Genomic DNA, 14,196 nt, shown 5'->3' with positions numbered 1-14,196 from the left:
CTACCAGATTGATGATCATGAACGGGGGAAAAGCATAAGTGTCCATCCCCGTCCAATCCATCAAAAAGCAATAGATGGGGATCCTCTTGGATAATTTGGAGGCGAAAAGATCGATGAGGGGTCTCCCCCACAGCCTCCAGAGACTCTGACAGACCTGTTGGTTGAGGGTCCATTCTGTGGGAAGGACCTGCCCTTTCCTGCTGAGCATGTCCGCCCTCACAATCTTCTGTCCCTGAACAAACCTCGTCAGCAGGTTTATCCTGTTCTCCTTCGCCCAAAGAAGGAGCTCTCTTGCTGTCTCGAACAGAGACAGAGAGTGAGTCCCTCCTTGCTTCCTGATGTAAGCAAGAGCTGTGGTGTTGTCTGAGTTGACCTCCACAATCTTCCCAGACACCAAGTCCTTGAAGGCCTTTAGCCCCAGAAAAATGGCCATCAGCTCCTTGTTGTTGATGTGCCATCCCAGCTGAATTCCTTCCCAATAGCCTGAGACCTCCTTGCTTCCTAGTGTTGCCCCCCAGCCTGACTCTGATGCATCTGAAAACAACACTAGGTCTGGGTTCTTCTTGTGTAAGGAGATCCCTTCCCCTAACAAGGTTGGGTCCAGCCACCACTTCAGAAGATTCTTGACTTCTGTTGGAATGGGGAAGGAAAAGGAGTCTTCCTGCATCTTTCTGTTCCACATCTTCGAAAGAAAGTGCTGAAGAGGCCTTAGGTGGAGTCTCCCCAGAGAGACAAACTGTTCGAGGGAGGATAGAGTCCCCAGCAAACTCATCCACTCCTTCGCTGTGCACCTCTTCTTGTCCAGGAAAGTTCTGACTTTTACGAGACACTTGGTCTGTCTTTCCTGAGAGGGAGAAGCCCAAAAAAGAACTGAATTCAGAACTATCCCCAAATAGAGAATAGTCTGATTCGGTCTGATCTGAGACTTCTCCCTGTTGATGACCAGGCCTTGATCTTGAGCCATCATAAAAGTCTTCCGTAAATCCTCCAGACCTTTCTCCCTTGATCGTGAACGAATCAGCCAATCGTCCAGATAGAAGGATATCCTTATCCCCTCCTGATGCAGCCAACCTGACACATTCGCCATTATCCTGGTGAAGACTTGAGGAGCCGTGCTGAGACCAAAGCAAAGAACTCTGAATTAGAAGCACTTGCCCTGCATTACAAATCTTAGGTACTTCCTTGAAGTCGGATGGATGGGGACATGGAAATACGCGTCCTGCAAGTCGAGGGACACCATCCAGTCCCCTGGACGTACTGACGCCAGCACCGACTGAGTCGTCTCCATGGAGAACTTTGTCTTCTCCACAAAGACGTTGAGAGAGCCGACATCCAGGACGGGTCTCCATCCGCCCGAGTTTTTGGGGACCAGAAACAGGCGATTGTAAAAGCCTGGGGAGGATAGATCCCGAACCGGTTCTATCGCTCCCTTGTCTAGCATTTGGTCGACAAGGTCTATTTGGGCCTTCTGTTTCCCCGGATCTGAGTACCGGGCTACTAAGGCCAGCGGAGCATCTGCGAGAGGAGGTTTTTTCAGAAAGGGGATCTTGTATCCTTCCTTGATGACTGAGAGGGACCAGGTGTCCGCCCCTCTCCTCTTCCAAGACTGCCAAAAACCTGACAGTCTTGCGCCTACTGTCTGGAGGAGACTAACTTCATTTTCTGGAGAGAGGTCTGAAAGAACCCCTGGTAGATCTTGGTCCTGATTCTTGCCTTCTCTCTCTAAAATCTGGTCTTGAAGTAGTCTTGCCCCAAAAGGGCTGCTGGAATCTCCTTTCCTCCCATTTCAAAGAAGAAGGAGGGGCTGCCAAGGGCTTACGAGCAGAACAAGATAAAAGGTCTTGGGTGGCTTTTTGGGCCAGAGAAAGCGTAATGTCATTAACCAGGGACTCGGGAAAAAGATGTTGAGAGAGGGGGGCGTAAAGAAGCTCAGACTTTTGTACAGTGGTAACAGACCTAGAAGCAAAAGAGCAAAGCAGAGCTCTCTTCTTTAGGATCCCAGCTGAGAACAGCGCAGCCAACTCATTCGCCCCATCTCTGAGGGCCTTGTCCATACAGGACATAATACTGGTAAGGTCCCTAGATCCTTCCATCTGGTCAGTTTTCCTTGCCAGAGTCCCAAGCGACCAGTCTAGAAAACTAAAAACCTCAAAGGCTCTAAAAATACCTTTGACGAGATGATCCAGCTCCGACATCGACCACATGACCTTGGCTGAGTTGAGAGCATGCCTTCTAGCAGAGTCCACTAAACCAGAGAAGTCACCCTTGGAGGAGGAAGGCACTCCCAGACCCAAAGGTTCCCCAGTTGCATACCACATACCCGCTTTTGAAGCAAGACGAGCTGGTGGAAACGAGAAGGAAGTCTTAACTGCTTGTCTCCACTCCTTCATCCAGTCATCAATCTTCGTAAGAGCCTTCTTTGCGGAAATAGACAGTTTCATCTTGATGAAGGTCGACTGTTTCTTGGCCTTCTTTCTGTTAAATTGGGACTGAGGAGATTGAGGGGCAGCAGGTTGGAATTCTTCTCCAAAAAGTTCAAGAAGGGAGCGAGAGAGAACTTTGTAATCTCCCGCAGCGTCGGCAGGATTATCATCGTCATCAGACACATCCTCGAGGTCCTGATCCACATCTGCAATATCCTTCGAACGAGAAGAAGGATCCTCAGGACCCGACAAGGGCAAATCAAAGGCATCGCCCTGCAAAAGACGGGTTGCATCCTGGAGTCCAGCGATAAAAGAAACCTTGGAACGAGAGGCAGTATCGTCCCGAAGAGGCAGGCTAGTATCGCCCTGGCACCGAGAACGAGAGGCAGAGTCGTTCTGATGTCGAGCGCGAGAGGCGGTATCGTCCTGGCGTCGAGAACTAGAGGCGGTATCGTCGTGGCGTCGTGAACGAGAGGCGGTATCGTCGTGGCGTCGTGAACGAGAGGCGGTATCGTCATGGCGTCGAGAACTAGGGTCGGTATCGTCGTGGCGTCGTGAACAAGAGGAGGTATCGTCCTGGCGTCGAGAACGAGAGGAGGTATCGTAGTGGCGAAGAGAACGAGAGGAGGTATCGTGCTGGTATCGTGAACAGGAGGTGGTATCGCCTTGGCATCGAGAACGAGAAGCAGCATCGTTCGATAAAGTATCGTCTCGGTATCGAGAACGAGAAACCGTATCGCCCTGGTTATCGAGAAGAAGTATCGCCTAGCGAAAGCACACATTCCTCATCCTGGCGTAGGGAGGGAGAAGATTTCTTTAAAGAAGAACTCCTTTCTCTCTTAGAAGCAGACTTCTTAATAGGTAACGAGTCGTCTTTACGTCTGTCAGACTGGGCGTGAGGGCGGCTAAATGCTTGCACTAACGTAAAAAGCTGTTCCTGCATGACAGACATAAAGGATTTAGCAACATCAGCTGGGTCTTGCGGTCCCGAAGGGGAGGGCTGACAAATAACATTCATAGAAGGGGGAGGATCTTCGGCAGTAGGCTTCGGCTTCACCCTTTTCACAGGCACGGAGTCGAAATCATCCTCCGACGGACAAGTTTCATAACTGCTAGAACCGGGAGAGAAAGAACGAGAACGTTCGTCGCGGTTCCATCTCCTCTTAGTAGGTCTTGAAGCTTCAAACTTCCATTTACGTCTGGACGAATTCGGAGAAGAAAACAACACATCCGACACGTCTTTCCCGTGACGGTCAAGAACAGCCTGGGAATCGACAACAGGACTGTCTGAGGCGACGGCTGACCGAGGGTACGTACCTCTCACCCCCTTTCGGTCATCGACGTACCTTCTCCCTTGGTCCTGGGAGCTTGGTAGAGGTCTAGGCCTAGGGTAATGACAGGTTCGGTCAGTCGCCACCTCCACTGCACTAACACAAGCACTTTCACTTTCCTTACCTTTAAAGGCCTCCAGTTGTTCTTTAATGGCCTTCAACTCGGCAGCCAGGCTAGCGTACCAAGGGTCATCCGTAGATACGGAACCTGTAGGAGGTGCAGGAATTACTAACTCAAGGGAAGGATCAACTTCCAAAGAGGAATCAATAATAGGTTCAATAGATAAATCTACACTAAGTTAGTCTTCCTTACCACTAACAGACTTAGACTTACACCTAGAAGCTCTCCTAACTCTATCGAGCTCTAGTTTACACACATAGCGCTTCATAATCAACCAATCTTTCTCATCCAAAACTTTACATTCCCCACACCTATTATTAAGGGCACAAACAAAACCCCTACAATTCGAACACACGGTGTGAGGGTCTACCACCATTTTCGGTAGTCTCACCTTACATTCCTCATTCGCACAGACACGGTAATGACTTTTTTCACTCATAATGAAAACAGCAAAAAAGAGAGAAAACAAAAAACACGATCGCCAAAACCCCAAATCAGAGTACTTCACCGAAAAAGCAGACTGGTACACCGAGCAGGGAAAGCGAAGAAAAACTCTTAATGACGGACCAACGTGTTGTCGATCCGGCCGGCAGAGATGAACTGAAGAACAGAAAACGGGAATGATTCCTCCTACCACCCTTTAACGGGTTACCACCCAACCACCACAAGGCGGTTGCCACGTTTAGAAAAATTCTGCCGAAATAGAGATTATTAGCTATGTATATATAACTGCCAGGTAAGTTCTATTCATAAAATTTGTTATTTGTTTCAACACAGATACTTACCTCGAAACACTTTCTTAGGAGACTTACACCTTAGGAGGAGGGAGTGCCCGAAGCCCAAGACCCCAATGGACAGTAGGATAAACTACACAAAATACTCATTAAGTGTGGTAACACTTACCCTTCTGCGATTTTCTTCCTTGTGCTTGTTGTATAATGGCGAATCTTGCGACTTGATCGGTGATCGATATTTTTAGAATCGACTGCTAGTACGAGAAAGAGAGAAAATGAGGAAGAGAGGGGGATAGAAACCGTTACTGTGTCTGGACCCTCTATGTATCGCGATTGAGCCTGGGGCTTGAGCCGTTAAATTGCGTGAAGGCCTGAGATGACCGGCCCAATGGAAAACCCGTCCAGGGATTTCCTCGTACAATCTTTAAGGTAATGAGCGGTGAAGGTCAACTGGTTGGACCAAGTTCCCGCTTGGAGCACTTGTGCTACCGACATGTTTCTCTCGAATGCCAGGGAGGTGCTTATGCCCCTAACATCGTGAGCCCTGATCTTCCCTGGTGTTGGAAGTCCCTCTTTTGAGTAGGCTCGCACTATCACCTGCCTGAGCCAGAACGAAACTGTATTCTTCGATATCCTCTTCTTCGTTTTATCCCAGAAAACGAATAGGCTCTTAATAGACGGGCGGGTGCTTGCCGTTCGCTTGAGGTACTTCCTAAGTGCCCTAACTGGGCACAGTCTCAGGTCTTCCTGGTTCCCTATGTTCGGGATAGCCGGGATAGAAAAACTCTCGAACCTAGGGTCCCACACTGAGGGGTTCTGAGTCTTGGCCACGAAGGAGGGGACAAACTTCAAGGTGACCTCCTTCCATCCCCTTGAGTGTTCCACTTCGTATGACAACTGGTGTATTTCGCCTACTCTCTTAGCTGAAGCCACCGCTAGCAAGAAGACCGTCTTGAGGGTGAGGTTCTTGTCCACGATGTCCTTCAACGGTTCAAAAGGCGGTTTTCGGAGCATATCTAGAACTCTCGCTAAATCCCAATTCGGGATTCTAGGAGAGGAAGGGGGGCAGGCTTGCTCGAAAGCCTTAATGAGCATAGAAATGTACCTGAAGGCGCCCAGGTCTATGCCCTTGAGAAGGAAGACTTGACCCAGGGCCACCCGAACTCCCTTAATAGCTGGGACTGACATGGCCAACCTATCCCTGAGATGAACCATGAAGTCTGCTATAATAGGCACGGACGCTTCCAAGGGCTCTATCTCCTTGTCCCTGCACCACTTAACGAACACCGCCCACTTAGACTGGTAGACGGCTGCGGAAGATTTCCGCAGGTACAGAGACATTCTCTTGGCTGTTTTGCTAGAGTACCCTTGTTTCTTCAGGAGACGCTGGATAACCTCCAGGCGTGTAGACGAAGGGTTTGCGGGTTTCCGTGAAACCGCTGAAAGTGAGGTTGTCTTAGTAGGTCTGATCTGACGGGCAGAGGCCAGGGAGGAAGAGTGGCGAGACTCCTTAGGTCTGCGAACCAATCCCTCTCTGGCCACCAGGGCGCTACCAAAGTCATCCTTAGGTTGGTTGCTGTTCATATTCTGTTGAGGACTTGTCTTATTAGGGAGAAGGGGGAAAGGCGTACACATCCAGGCCGTCCCACTTGTGTTGTAAGGCGTCTTCCATTGCCGCCTTCAGGTCTGGAACAGGAGAACAAAATACGGGGAGTTGAAGGTTCCACCTTGTTGCAAACAGGTCCATTACCGGAGACCCCCACATCTGGATAATGTGGCTTGCCACTTGTGGGTGTAGGGACCACTCTGTCGCTACTACTTGCCCCACCCTGCTGCGGCCGTCTGCTAGGACGTTCTTCTTCCCCGGAATGAACCTTGCCGTCAGGTTGACGTCCTCCTTCTCCGCCCACCTTAGGATTTGAAGGGCCAGATCGCATAATTCCTTCGATCTAAGCCCCCCCTCCTTCTTCACGTATGCCACCACGGTTGAGTTGTCTGACATCAGGGCTACTGAGTTCGCCCTCATGTCCTCCTTGAAGTGGTAGCAGGCTTCCTGGACTGCCTTCATTTCTAGGACATTGATGTGGAGGGACTTCTCTTCTTCCGTCCACGTTCCCTTTGCGGTCCTTTCTCGGAGGTGGGCTCCCCACCCTTCCTTCGATGCGTCCGTGAAGAGAAGGAGCTCCGGGGGTTGGTTGGAAAGTGGCATCCCTCTCAGGGTGTGTGAGCGATCCTGCCACCACTCTAAGGCCCGTTTGATATCCTGCAGGACCGGCACTACTAAGTCCGTGGAACTGTTCTGGTTCCACTGTTCTTTTAGGTTCCACTGAATCACCCTCAGGTGCTGTCTTCCGTGGGGAACCAGCTTCTCCAGGGACACCAGGTGTCCTACCAACCTCTGCCAATCCTTCACTCTTCTGGGTTGTCCTCGAAGGAAGGGCAAGAGCACCCGGTCCAGGTTTCTAGTCTGTCTGAGGACGGGAATGCCTTGACCTGTAACGAGTCGAGTACTATTCCCAGGTACGTAGTCCTGTTGGCCGGGGTTAGCTGTGACTTCCCCAAGTTGACCATGATGCCCAGGTTTTTGCACAAACGTAGATCTTCGCCTTGTAGTTTCAAGTCTTCCCTTGAGGATGAAAGGAGTCGCCAGTCGTCCAGGTATCTGATGAGACGAATTCCCCGTTCGTGTGCCCAAACGGAGACCATCGTGAACACTCTCGTGAATACCTGGGGGACTGTTGAAAGACCGAAACACAAGGCCTTGAATTGCAACACCTGGGCACCCCACTTCACCCGGAGAAACTTCCTGCTTGACGGGTGGACGGGTACCTGGAAGTAGGCGTCCTTGAGATCTACAGACATCATAAAGTCCCCTTCCCTCAAGGATGCCATGACAGTCTTTGGTGTATCCATCTTGAAGGGTATCTTCTTGATGAATTTGTTGAGGGCTGACAGGTCTATTACTGGCCTCCAACCTCCCGTCGCTTTCTCCACTAGGAACAGGCGGCTGTAGAATCCCGGACCCGGCATTCCACTGCTTCTAGGGCTCCTTTTTGCAACATCTTGTTGGCCTCTTCGCTGAGTGCAGCCCTCTTCGCAGGGCCCTTGGACACCAACCAGTCCACCTGGGATGCTGGGATCAACGGGGGCGGTTGTTCCAAGAACGGAATCCTGTAGCCCTCTCTCAGAACTGAGACTGTCCACGGGTCTGCTCCGTGGAGCTTCCATGCTTGCCATGCTAGACTGAGGCATCCCCCTACCTGAGGCTTGGGCAGGGAAGGGGGGCCTCCCATATTATCTCCTACGGGAGGAACGGCCTGCTCGGCTTCTCCTGGAGGAGGAGTAGGAGTTCCTATATGTGGGTGGTGCCGAGGAGGATCCCCTTCGGGAGGGATTCGATAAGGGAGGCCACTGCCGGTTCTCGTCTTCCATGGGTTGGGAAGGAACGCACAGTCACAGGCGCTTCCGTCACGGGCCTCCTGAAGGCGGGGCGACGCGCCGTCTGCGGCTTCAGGCCGGAGAGTTCCCTCTTCTTGGCCAGTTTCTCCATGATTTCCTCAGCCTTCTTTGTTGGAAATAGTTGTTCTCCCCAGACGGAGCTATACTTCAATGCCCGAGCTTCCCTTTCGGGTATCTTGACCGGAAGATTCTTAAGTAGGGCGTCTCTTCTCTGCAGAACCCAGTTAGCCGAGAGAGCCAAGGACTGGAACCTCATGAATTTAAGTGCTTGGCTACCCGACTCCAGCAACTGGTTCAGAGCCTCCCGTTTTGCAGGCTCCATTGAGTCCGTTGGGATCTGGGTGCCGACCAAGGTGGTGGCCCACCAATCCAGCCAGGAAGCCACGTTCACCAGGTCCTTGGACATCTCCATCATAGCTGTCTCGGGTTGGGAGAAGAATGTGGACGCCGAGGCTGCCTTCTCGTCCGAAAAGCGCTGGCGCAGGATGTCAAGGGACTCCGCCGTCATGCAGGGGCCACTCGTCCTGCCCTCTAAGGAGTAGTACTCCGTCTGCGATTTAAGGCCTTGTAACAGTTTAGCCGAACTATAGCCCCTGGAGGAGTCGCTATTACATACGATAACTTTATCGATATGGGCCCTTCCGATTCCCACATTCCTGGCCTCTGGTAGAGAGAGAGAGGATTTCTTCTGGGCGGGGGCGTCGAAGAACTTATTAAGGCCAGAGGTCCACGTTTCCACTTCCTGAGGGGTGGGTTCCACCAAGCCATTGTACCCCCTGATCATGGCTAGGACTCTCCTGTAAGCGGAGTTCTCCCCCGCCGACATCTCGCCTTCTCTTTCCTCCGAACGATGGGGCGAGGCGTGTCCACGGGCACCTTCGTGTCAACGGGTCCCTCGGCCCCTTCTCTCATCGTCGTCCGGCACTTCTCTCCTCCACGAGGGCTTTTTGGGCGAGATGGGCTCCTCCGTGAGAGCCCTCGACGGAGATGCCCGTCCTCGTGTAGCTTCACGATGGGGGGACCTGTCGAGGCTGCCCATCCTCGATGACGACTCCCTCCGCTGGGCGGATTGAGTGTCTCTCGGACGGGACTTAGGCCTGGAAGACGAAGGTGCCCGTCCTCGTGCATCTTCTCGATGGGGAGGCCTGTTGAGGCTGCCCATCCTCGCTGACGACTCCCTCCGCTGGGCGGATTGAGTGTCTCTCGGACGGGACTTAGGCCTGCAAGACGCGGAACTCCGCTCATCGGGCGACTCCCTGGCAAGGCACGTGAAGGCCCTTCTAGGAGGACTGTCTCCTGCCCGCTCAGGTGTCGCCCTAGTGGGTCTGGCCAGGTCCTTCGTACTCTTGCTAGGGACGAAAACCCACGTCCCTTGCGGTGAGACTGGTCTCCTGCTTTTGGATGGAGGGGAGCGTGGACTTCTCGTGCCCCGAGATCGTGTGGGAGACCGCGAAGAGGAGTTCCTCCGCACAGATCGATCCCTCTTCCTCCTCTGGCGTCTGCGACGTTCCCTGCTCGAGGAATCAGACGAGTCACGTCCCGAGGAGTAGGTCTCCTCGCAATATCGAGACCTTGAACCCGACTTTGGCTTCTTGGGGCTACTCCGCAGACCTGACGAAGAAGGAATTGGGCAATGATCCTGAAGAGGTGGCTTCGTCAGTACCCACGCGGACGTGCGAGGTATGCATGAGAAGGCCTCACTGAGTCCTTCCTCGATGTCCAGTGGGGACCTCATCGGCGTCCTTGGTAAGTCCCACGCCAATGGGTCCTCCTGCGGGGATTCTTCTCTGCCGACGGCGCCCTCCGTCGCTGATGTCCCTGAAACGATTACCCAGGGATCTGGCGAAGAAAACGAAGCATTATTAGACCACATGGGGTCCTCCGTCGCGACGCGGCCCCTATACTCACCTACAGGCGCCTGCACTGCCTTAGCAAAAGGAGATTCCCCCGCACAATCACTCTCAAGGGAAGGATGCGCCAACTGTTTTCCTTTCAAGGACTTACCTCTTCCCCTAACCTGGGTAGGGGATGAAGGATACACTCTACCTGCCCCTTCTCCTGCCGACATCGCGGGGGAAGATACGCTTGACTTCCGTGGTGATCTCTTCGGCGCCTTCTTCTTCTTGGTGCCGAACTTCACCCACTGAACCTCACTCCATTCCGCACATTCGGGACACGTGTCCAACGAAGAACAGGCTTTGCCCCTGCACGAGGTACACAACGTATGCGGGTCTACCTCAGGCTTGGACAGGAAAGCCCCACACGCCTTACCGGCTCTAGGCCCAGGACAACGGCGAACATGCTCCATAGCACAACACAAAGGAACGCAAGACACAAGAACGCGAAAAAGGGAAAGCACTGAAACACTAGTAAAGCACCAGGGGGTGAAAGCTAAAGCGCGTAGTAAAGGCACTGAACACTCGCTAAAGAATCAAGACCATGTGGGAAGCACATGGTAATCAAACAAAGGGGGTCGCACAGAGAACTGAGGAGCGGTGTGTGTGAACACGACGCGACCAGAAAACATACTGCCTAGGTCTAGAGCGTAGCCTCATAGCCAACCTCGGCCATTGCCCCAGGTCACATTCTCTTCCGCTACCAGGTCACTTAGAGAATGGGAGTAGGGTAAACTACGCAAAACTCTGGTCGTTGGAGAGGAGCCACCAGTGACTCCTAAGAAAGTGTTTCGAGGTAAGTATCTGTGTTGGAACAAATAAAATTTTTGTCAATCACAAGGTAAGGAATTATTTCTAATTTAGTTTGTGGCCTGGGAAGAAGGGTGGTCTGGCTAGCGGTTGTGACCTGGGAAGGGGGATCCAGGGGGGGCTTGCCTACTGGTTATGAGTTTTGACCTGGAAAATGGGGTCTCAGGGGCTTGCCCCCAGCTAGGGGTTGTGACCTGGGAACTACTAGGTTAGGTTAGGTGTGTTTGTTAGGTTCTGTACCCTCTAACAAATTTCAAAAGTAATAAATAATCATGTTGGCCTGTTTTCAGCCACTTACATGAACCATATATTTTTCCAACTGGTTATTTTGTATTTCTGACCGTTATTATTTCTGAAACTCACTCGTTTATGTCATATCCCCACCCCAAAAAAACCCAGGTTTCCCCACTGGTGTCCCTCATAATTGTCTTTATATAAGGGGGCCATAAACTCATGAACTGGTGGTTTGCCCAATAATCAAGGTCAGAAATGCATAAAACACAAGATATCTAGTAGGAAAAATATATGGCACATATATTTAGCTAGAAATTAAAGTATCATATATTTATGCAAAAGGAATAGAGATGCTTATCATCAAATAAGCAAAATGGATAGTGTATTCAGCAATAAATTACAGTAACATAACAGTAACCAAAATAGAACCGTCATATGACTACCAACTTATTTAAAAGTTAAATGCAAATTAGAATAAAGGGGGTGTATGTATAATAGCGGCATTTTGTATGACATCTGTTTTGACATTGTTAATAGTTTATATATGACATATGTTTTGATGTTGTTAGTAGTTTTTGGGCTCAACCCATGATGTGCTGATGAACCTTCCATCAGGACGTCATGCATGGCTATCTCACCCAAAAATAGATTTTTCGCATCGCTCAAAATCCGTTTCTAGGGCTCAAGCCATGACGTGCTGATGGAAGGTTCCTTCAGTAGCTTCCTAAGGGTATATATAATTTCCAGCAGGACGTCATGGCTATCTCACCCACCGTTTTATATGACATATGTTTTGACGTTGTTAATAGTTTATATAAGACATGTTTTGAAGTTGCTACTCTTTTTAGAATGATTTATTGTTAATTTGTTCTCATCATTTATCTATTTCCTTAATTCCTTTCCTCACTGGGCTATTTTCCCTATTGGAGCACTTGCGCTTATACCATAGCATCTTGCTTTTTCGACTAAGGTTGTAGCTTTGCTAATAATAATAATAATAATAATAATAATAATAATAATAATAATAATAATAATAATAATAATAATAATAATAATAAAGTTTAACTATACTAATGCAACCTGACGCAATAACACACAAAAACATTACATTCTTAAGTACTTTTTATATTACCTTGGATATCGTAGAGGTAGTACCCCTGAGTGATCGTTCAAATGTTAAATTAATTAAAAATCACGAACAGTGACTGCATTAATATTAAAATCTAAAAGTAACGATAGTATTAGATTTGCTACTTGATGTAAATAATATTACCGCGAAACATTGAAGGTCGAGTTATGCTTGGATGGAGATTTTACCTCTTTATCGGCACATCATTAAATTTCTTCTTTTAGTTTTATTCTATTTCTTTGAATTTAATTTCCATTCGCATATCTTTTATTTTTTTTTTAGTTATCCCTTCGTTAAAAGAAAAATATGTAATTTATTTTCGACCTCTTCACATTACTTCTCTAATCTCTTCATTCCTGGTACCTCGTCGCTTACCACCACAATCAACCTTTAATGCATTTGCTACCACAAATTCCACAATACTATGATTGTGGCCACACTACAACCAAAGGAGAATCTGGTTGTATACAATGTTATGGAATTCACAGAGGAAAGATAGCGTAAGGATAAGGCTAGGTGTGAACGGTTGTTCAAAGATAACATAGGGGTAACTGAAGTTAAAGTCATCATCATCTCACCCTACGCCTATTGACGCAAAGGGCCTCGGTTAGATTTCGTCAGTCGTCTCTATCTTGAGATTTTAAATCAATGCTAGCTGAAAAACTAACCATGAGACTTCTAGCAAGGCATAACAACCCCACTGCTAGCTAGTGGGGATAGGGGCAGTACCAGAAAGAAGGAAAAACAAAACGAGAGAAGAGTTGAAGTAATGGAAACAATTTGGTTGGTTAAGTAGTTTAGAAATAGGAGATCGGGTGACTGACAGTTAAGACAGAAAAACCAAAGAAAATAAAACCTAGACCAGTACTAAATTAGTAAAAATGAAAAGTGAAAGGAAAAGTGGCCAATAATAGAAAAACAAACAATCCAAGAAATTGTCAGGAAACAAGGAAAAGTAACATCATAGCACCAGACCTAACGTTGAGAGAGAGAGAGAGAGAGAGAGAGAGAGAGAGAGAGAGAGAGAGAGAGAGAGAGAGAGAGAGAGAGAGAGGGGGGGGGGGGGCCAGAGTTTCCTAAGAGAAGGGGTACACATAAAAGAGACAAAATGTACATAAAAAAGGGAAATTTACACAGAAGGGAAAATTTTCACCAGAGCGAGGAAGACATGTACGGATTATAAGGAAAAAAGAAAAATATATCAATAAAGTAAAAGAAAACTTTAAGATTTATCTGTTGCTTAACAAAACAAAAACTGGTGGAAGTTAAAAAGAAATTAGATAATAGAAAAAAAAAACTTTTGTTTTTTTGCTTGGTAAAAGCACACCAAAAGTTACATAGATTAAACTTGAGTAATGGTCTTAAATTGCGAAAACATGAGGAATATGAATGATAAGAAAGGAGGGGGCTTAATGATACTTTATAGAATTAATGATAGTCTAGAATGGGAAAAAATAAAAATCAAAATTAAAAGTAAAGATACAATGTACGTTAGGTGCAATGCTTACAATCATACCTTTAAATTATTATTGGTCAATTTTTCAACAGGAAAACTGAAGAAGACACGAGTATGGACCAAACAATAAAACAGGAATGTGAAGACAATTATGAGAAATCTAAATGGAGAGGCATTAATGCTATTAGGGAACTTTAATGGGCATGTAGAATTTCTAGGTTACCAAAATTTAGACAGGAATTGGGAAATTATTTTTAGATTGGATGAATGATCATGGGTTAGTATTACTGAATGGAGATTTAAGATGTAAGGGGGTCCACACTTGGGAAACATTGCAACAAAAAACGGATTTTGAGCGAAGCGAAAAAAGGGATTTTGACGTAGGAAAAATCTATTTCTGGGCGAGGGACCTGTGCCGCCCAGTGAATAAGCTCCATTTAGCACTTATTCTTAGGTAATTTACTGCTAAATATACCAGAGAAAAAATGTAAAGGAGTGCTAGGTTAACTAGCTCGCTCACCTATTGGTGTCGGTATAAAATTGGGCGTATATTCCAGAGGTCCCGCACTATTTAGATTAATCCACGACAGAGAACCCCAATAGA

General features: G+C 48.3%; 1 protein-coding gene across 1 annotated transcript in view; it reads right to left on the bottom strand.

Moving 5' to 3' along the window:
* Window positions 1–12,524, bottom strand: part of LOC137629305 (fanconi-associated nuclease 1-like) — a 72,467-nt gene extending 59,943 nt beyond the window's left edge. Inside the window, exon 1 of the mRNA XM_068360563.1 lies at window positions 12,140–12,524. The gene's annotated coding sequence lies outside the window, so the exon portion shown is untranslated. The remainder of the gene's footprint in view (window positions 1–12,139) is intronic.
* Between the last annotated feature and the right edge of the window lie 1,672 nt (window positions 12,525–14,196).

The sequence above is a fragment of the Palaemon carinicauda genome, chromosome 37 (genome assembly GCF_036898095.1).
Source record: "Palaemon carinicauda isolate YSFRI2023 chromosome 37, ASM3689809v2, whole genome shotgun sequence".
Taxonomy (NCBI): domain Eukaryota; kingdom Metazoa; phylum Arthropoda; class Malacostraca; order Decapoda; family Palaemonidae; genus Palaemon; species Palaemon carinicauda.
The sequence above is the reverse complement of the archived record's forward strand: the minus strand, read 5'-3'. Positions and strand labels throughout refer to the sequence as shown.